This window comes from Balaenoptera physalus (genome assembly GCF_965194825.1).
Source record: "Balaenoptera physalus genome assembly, chromosome: 5".
Taxonomy (NCBI): Eukaryota; Metazoa; Chordata; class Mammalia; order Artiodactyla; family Balaenopteridae; genus Balaenoptera; species Balaenoptera physalus.
In genome coordinates this window covers 31,584,914-31,591,278 of record NC_138884.1, presented here as the reverse complement: position 1 = coordinate 31,591,278, position 6,365 = coordinate 31,584,914, and the positions used below count along the sequence as shown (strand labels likewise).

General features: G+C 50.5%; 1 protein-coding gene across 4 annotated transcripts in view; it reads left to right on the top strand.

Moving 5' to 3' along the window:
- Positions 1 to 6,365, top strand: part of ZNF827 (zinc finger protein 827) — a 205,260-nt gene that overhangs the window by 29,962 nt on the left and 168,933 nt on the right. The window lies entirely within an intron of this gene.

Below are 6,365 nucleotides of genomic sequence, written 5' to 3'. Positions count from 1 at the left end.
GTAAGTCATCCCTTCTCCACCTCCTCTCGTGCCATTTTCTCGCCCTCCCTCTCCTCTTTCCCCTCCGCAGCCTCCTCCGTTGTTTTCTGCATTAGTTTAGGGTTACAGAGGTGAAACTGACAAAGACACAGCCCGGGTTACTCCTCGTTTAGGTCTGTGCTGAGGCAGCCATGTTGGTGATGATCAGCCCCGTGCCCTTTCTATTCTCTCTCTCTTTTTCTTTCTTTCTCTCACCCCCCCCCCCTTTTTTTTTCCTTGAGATCGGGCTTTTTTCCCTTTTCCCTCCCCCTCCCCCTCCTCACTCCGGGTTGCTGGGGGGAGGGGGCAAAAGAAGGGAGGAGGGGAGTAGTGTGGATGCCGGGGTTTTTTTAATCGGGGGTGGAGGGGAGGTGGGAGAGGTTGGAATCTTTTTAAACAAGAAATTCCTTGCGGATCCCGGTGCCTGAGGGTGCGGGGGTCGGGGCGCGCGGAGGGCTGGGGGCCGTGACATGGCGTTTGGGGGTGTCGGGGCGAGGGCGCGCGGCCGCCTGCCGAGTACGGGATCCAGGGAGAGGTCCGTCTCCGGCTAAAGGTTGCGCCGGGGCTGGTCGGGCCCGGAGCCGCCGGCGGCAGCGGCGGCGGCAGGAGCAGGAGGCGGAGGTGGAGGAGGCGGCGGCGGAGGAGGGGAGTCGGGGGCGGGCGAGGCGGGAGCGGCTGGGAGGGTGTGGGGGCACCGCACACAAACACACGGGTACACACGCGCCGCCGGGCGGCTGCTCCCGGGGCGCCGGGGCGAGGGGGCGCGCCGGGGCGCGGGGGGCGCGGGGCGGCCGGGCTGGGGGCGAGGCCCGGCAGCGGCGGGCGGATGTGGGGTGCGGGAGCTGCGCCGAGGCGGAGGCAGGAGGCAGGGCGGCTCGCGGCGCGCGAGGTCCCTGCAGAGCCGAGGGGAGGGAGGAGCAGGGCTCCTGGCCGCAATAAAATGCGGGGTCAGTCGGAGCAGACGGAGCCGGGCGAGACTCGGGCTCTCAGACCCCCCTCCCCGGCGAGCCTGAGCAGAGTCCAGGACTAAAGTGCATCACAGCCCTCCCCGGCTGCAGCCACACACCAACTGGAGACACACACCGCCGGCACGGCCCGGTCCCCTTCCCCTCCTCCACCCGCGCCCCTGGTCCCTCTCCGCCCTCCCTCCGGCTTTTCTTTGCGAGACTCTTAACTTTTCCCCCACTCCCTCTCCAGCTCACACCCCCCCCCCCCCCCCAATCTTTCTCCGCTTTGAGTGTTCCGAGATGCTGCTAAAGCTAAAAGTGAAGGAGAAAGAAGCAACTAAAAATATCCCCCGGGGCCGCCCGGCTCCTTGAATGCAGGGAGGAGGGGGCAGGGGAGAAGGCGTGGGGCGGGGTGACGGGGAGGAGGGGACGCCGGAGGCGCCGGAGGGAGGGGTCGGGGGAGACGGAGGGTCAATTTCTCTTCTCTCCCCCCGCACTGCTCCTCTCTCCCGGCGGTTTGGCGCTGCTTGGAGCCCGATCCTGCAAAACCCGGGCTGGGGGCGGGAGCGGAGCCGGAGCGCCCGCCCGCCCGGGTGTCAGGCCGACGTGGTCGGTCACCTGAAGTTCACGGAGGGTGGGGGAAGGGTTAAGGTTATGGTGTCTCGGGCTGGGGTTGTGTGTGAGCGTGTGCGTTTCCGCTGCAGACAGGCAGCGCGATCGATCTCCCCCTCGCGAAATCTCCGCGGCGGTGCCTGCCCGGGGGACGGGCAGGGGGCGCGGGTAGCTCGGGCCGGGCGCCCCCGTGCCTCCGTGTCACCCGGGCCGCGGCCGAAGTGGCGAGCAAGGGCACTCGCAGGCAGCCCGCTCCGCAAACATTCCTCTTTCTTTCCCCTTCCCGGTACGCAGGAGTCGACGCACAGGGCTTGGGTTGTGCTTTTTTTCCCCTTCCTTTAAAAAAAAAAAAAAAATGCCCCTGTGCAGTCCTTTCTTCGCCTGCCCGCTAGAGGTTCTGAGGATAATATCACATATGTAATATATATGCACATAAAATCATTCGCAGGCGGCTGGGTGTGTAGGGAAATTTTGTGCGAGGAAGGAGAAGGCGGCGGAGTCGGGGAGGGCGAGTTGGGAGGCTCCGCGCTGCGATTCACAGAAAACTCGCAGCAGTTGGTGGAAGTGTGTGCGTGCACATGGCCGGCCGGCCGCAGTTCCCAGCTCTTTTCGGGGGCGTTTGGGGGCAGGGAGAGGAGGCAGGAATCCTGGGGGGGCGTCGGGGGAGGCTTGCCCTGCTCGGACAAAATGGGCTTCAGTGTTCTCTGCAAACTTGCCCTTAGATGGCAACTTTGGGCGCTGATGAGCTTGTGTGCGAAAACCAGGGCGGTGAGGTTATTTGGTCATTTTCCTTTCTTCTTAAAAAAAAAATCTTGGCGGGGTGAGAGGGAGGGTAGGAGGGGAGAAGGGATTTATCTGCTCGGTTGTGACGGAGATGGAACGCCTTCCCTCCCGTTGTGGGTAGTGCAGTCGGGCAGCTGCAGCCTGCCCTGCTGGTGACCTTGACCCTGACCTCGTGCGACTACCCTCTCCGTCTGAGAGGAAATTCGGGCTCCATTTTAGCTCGTGTGTTTTGGTGGGCCTCTCCAGTGCGCTGGGGCCTGGTGATTAAGTTGTATTTTGAGAGTGGGCTCTCCCACCCTGTTCTCTAATTGAATACTGTTATCCACTCAAGTTAAAAAAAAAAAAAAAAGAAAGAAAGAAAGAAAAAATCAACTCCTTCTCTCAGTCACATAAAGCCACTTTTACTGAAGTAAAAAGCAATTACCTTTTGGAAGCACCGTAAAAGTCCCTCCAGTTTTTAAAGAGAAGCCTAATTTGTGAAGCTTTCTCCACTTACCTTTGGTTTGAATGGACTTTTGTGGATGTGTGCTGCCTGTTTTAAGCATGGTTTACACATGTTTTGTGAGCAGTTTGCATTTGAGCTAAGAGCAATTTCTGGGCAAATGGTGTATTTTGCAATTCAGACACAGAAACCCAAGGCTTGCTAAGTGCTGAGTGAGTCTTGAAAGAACTTGCAGTGGGGTGGACTTTGGTCAAATTAGTGTTAATTTGTATTTAATGTAGAATATAATTGTAGCCCTAAATTCCAGTTTTAATGCTAAGTTCTTTGTTTACTTGTTTGTTTATTTGTGTGTGGGGGGCAGCCGGATTTTTCTTTCCCTGGAGAACCGTTTTGTATCAAAGTTAAAATATAGAGAGTTGGGAGTTGATTGCTCTAATAGACTGTCATCCTGAGTTTTTAAGAAGTTATACAGGGGCTGACTTAACATTTCTCCATAAAAGAAAGGAGTGATATGAGTGGTTTTCAGGGTGGGAAAGGTCAGAGGGGGGATGAGATGGGGAGGATTGCTTTTGAAACCGAAAAGCCTTCTGAGTAAATACAAGTGCTTAAGAGCCACTATTGATGTAACGTTTTTAGAATTTAGAGAACCTGTAAACACATTTAAGAAGTTCAAATTAGAATACAAGAAAAGAAACTTGTGATAACTGCATCTCTAGAAAATTTAAGATGCTTTCCACTTCCTCTTAGGTCCCCCCCCTTGCCTGTGTACCCTTCCCCCCATAAACCATTGCTGCTAATAAACTCTTTCTATGTGTTATTAAATATGATACTAGCCAGCCACAGTGGGGAATCTCCAAAGCCCACAGTCCTCCCACCCTATAGCACAGACACCAGGGAACCTGGAAGTTCCACCCTCCAGTAGATTAGTCCTGGAAATCCAGACTAGCACTTGGTATTATCTGATACCAAGTCTGGGGTGAGCCTCAGCCCCTGGCACGGAGTCCCAGCAATTCCCCAGGCTGGGCTTCGTTCTGCTAAGGTTTCCTAGCTCCTTCTGTTCAACTAGACACCCATGGGACTGTTCAGTACCGAATTAGCTTTGGGGATGGGCGAGCCTTTAACCTGACACTACTAACCTAAGCGTTAGATTTCTGATTTAAAATTCTACACAGTCCTTTCCTCCTGGGCCTCTGAAGTAGTGTGTGTGTGTGTGTGTGTGTGTGTGTGTGTGTGTGTGTGTGTGTGTGTTTGTTTTTGTTATGTGGGCCTCATACATACGCAGAAAAACAAATGGACTGTCCTATAGAATTGAATGGTGATCCTATTGGCTGCAAATCAAAAAGGCGAGCTGCACTAGCTTTCAGAGGTGACCCCCAACCAAGGGTGTTAAACCTAAACTATTTTTGAGAAGTGGATTTCAAAATTATTATTCAAAATAAAGCCTTTATTTCTTGGCCTAGAGCAGTAATTATCATTTTGGGATTTAAATACGACTCTGCTGCAGTTGATGGCTCTTTTACAAAAGTTCTTTCCATTAACAGGGTCCAATACCATGTTCCAAAAAAATGTCCTAGAGGTCCTTGGAGCTATACCATGTGCTTATCTTTAGCAGAATCCCGAACTGCAGAGTTTAAAAATGTTTGTCAGCCTGAGAAAGAGGAAGAGAGGGAAACTGATACCGTGACTGTTTGCCAGGCCTGGGGCTCAGCCCTTTGTGAACATCATTCCATTTGGGATCACAAACTGGAGAGGGAAAGGGGTGTGTTTGTTGCATCTGTAAAACCTTTGACCATCGGTGCCATCAGCACTTTTAAGATTTCCTCATTAGCTTCAACTTACCCCTAAACGGGTATGAGTTTAGATTCTCTTCTGTTTATCATTGGAAAGCTGCCCGATGCCTATTCCCGAGGGGGACCACAAAGGAAAAGTTCATAAAACAGTTGTTTTGTTATTCCAGTATTTTCACTGTTTACTCAGTTGTGGGTCAAGACCAGAACAGGTTATTGTGTTCATCATGAACAAAACTTTAAAAATTCTTTCTTGCTTTCTAGTAAAATTGGGAAACAAAATGACTGAAAAGCAACAGGATCCCTTATTTTTATATTTTTACGGGTCTTTATATGTCTGTTGAAAGATAGAAGGTAGAAGATTGAACTCTTTCCCTTACTTATTCTTATTAAATTTTTTCAGTGAACAGACAGTACCTCCTGACTAGGACAGGGACCATGGGGAAATTTTTAAAATCTGAAATAGAAAACTATTTCACTTCGGATGATTCTGGGGTACCACAAAGCAGGCTTGCTTGATGCTGGGCGAAAATGCCTATCTGTTCTCCTTAAAGAAATCCATGTATTCCTAATACAGTAAGTAGGGTCCACTGAGCTTTGCTGTTAAAATAAGGAAGATAGCTCAAAATCGCATTCCTTCTAATGCTGCAAAATAGTTTCTAATAAAAAAAAATTGATTTTTAATTTGTCTACGTGTTGCCATCTCGCTCTGGGGATGACACAGCTGGTGTGAATTGACAAGTCTCCTGCACCAAGTGTTAATAAATCACGTTGGAGAAGTATAAATTGGACAGCTTTTGGCCAGTGTTAGAGCTTGCTGTGCATTTGAGTTTTTAGAGTCTTTGAATGGCCTCTTAGGAGAGTTCCTAGGGAGGTGTGGAAAGTCTTGATCTCGCGAGGCTTATCAAATTAGATGGACAAAGGCTGTGGAAACAGCCAAGGGATCTTGTTGTACTGATGGAGTAACCAGGCAGGCTTCTCCTGGGGTCACAAGTTGGTTTAAAATACAAGGATTAATTAATTAATGTCAAGATGTCCTTGTAGGAAAGACCAGATTCGAAATGTGTAGGTAAAGCAGTTTATTTAGTAATCCCAGGAGTTCAGATTGTGTCTGAATGATTTCGTTTCCCCAAAGAGAAAAACTCATCCGGTAGCACTAACCCTGGTCACTTCGTGCAAAGTGGTGTCTTTGGACTCAAAAGATGATAAGGTGCGAAGGAAACGATGGTGGAGCCCAGATTGTCAGAGTGGAAAAAGTTCTCTTGGTTTCCGTGACTGGTCAGTCATGCCCTCTGTGAAAGCTGAGGGCAGCTTAGTCCTGGGAGGAGGTTAATATATCCTTTCGCTTTCCTCGTTTGAAGTTGCCTTGTCTCTCCTCCACTCTTCCTTTTTAAATATCTGCTGGAGCATTAGGACAGGAGGACTGAAAAACAAACACAACAGGCTGGAGCTCATCTCTCTATCCTGAGTGATGTGTTAGTAATTTTCTATAATTTAATCAGACTGATCGCAGAACAAGATAATGAGAGTGTGACCTACAAAATAGGACTTTTGGGGGCGTGAAAGGCTTTCTAGCAGAAGGTTTTTACAGGACCACGAGCTTTGTGGTGACGGCGTAGATTTTGAGTTTCCTCTTATCCGAAAGAAATCCAGACCAGGCCTAGTGATGGTAAGACATGTGGGTTTTTTTTGTTTTTTTTTGTTTTTTTCCATCAGATTTCGTTACTGCTTTGGCCTCAGTAAAGGCACTCTAGAATCACATTTTAGAGATGCAGA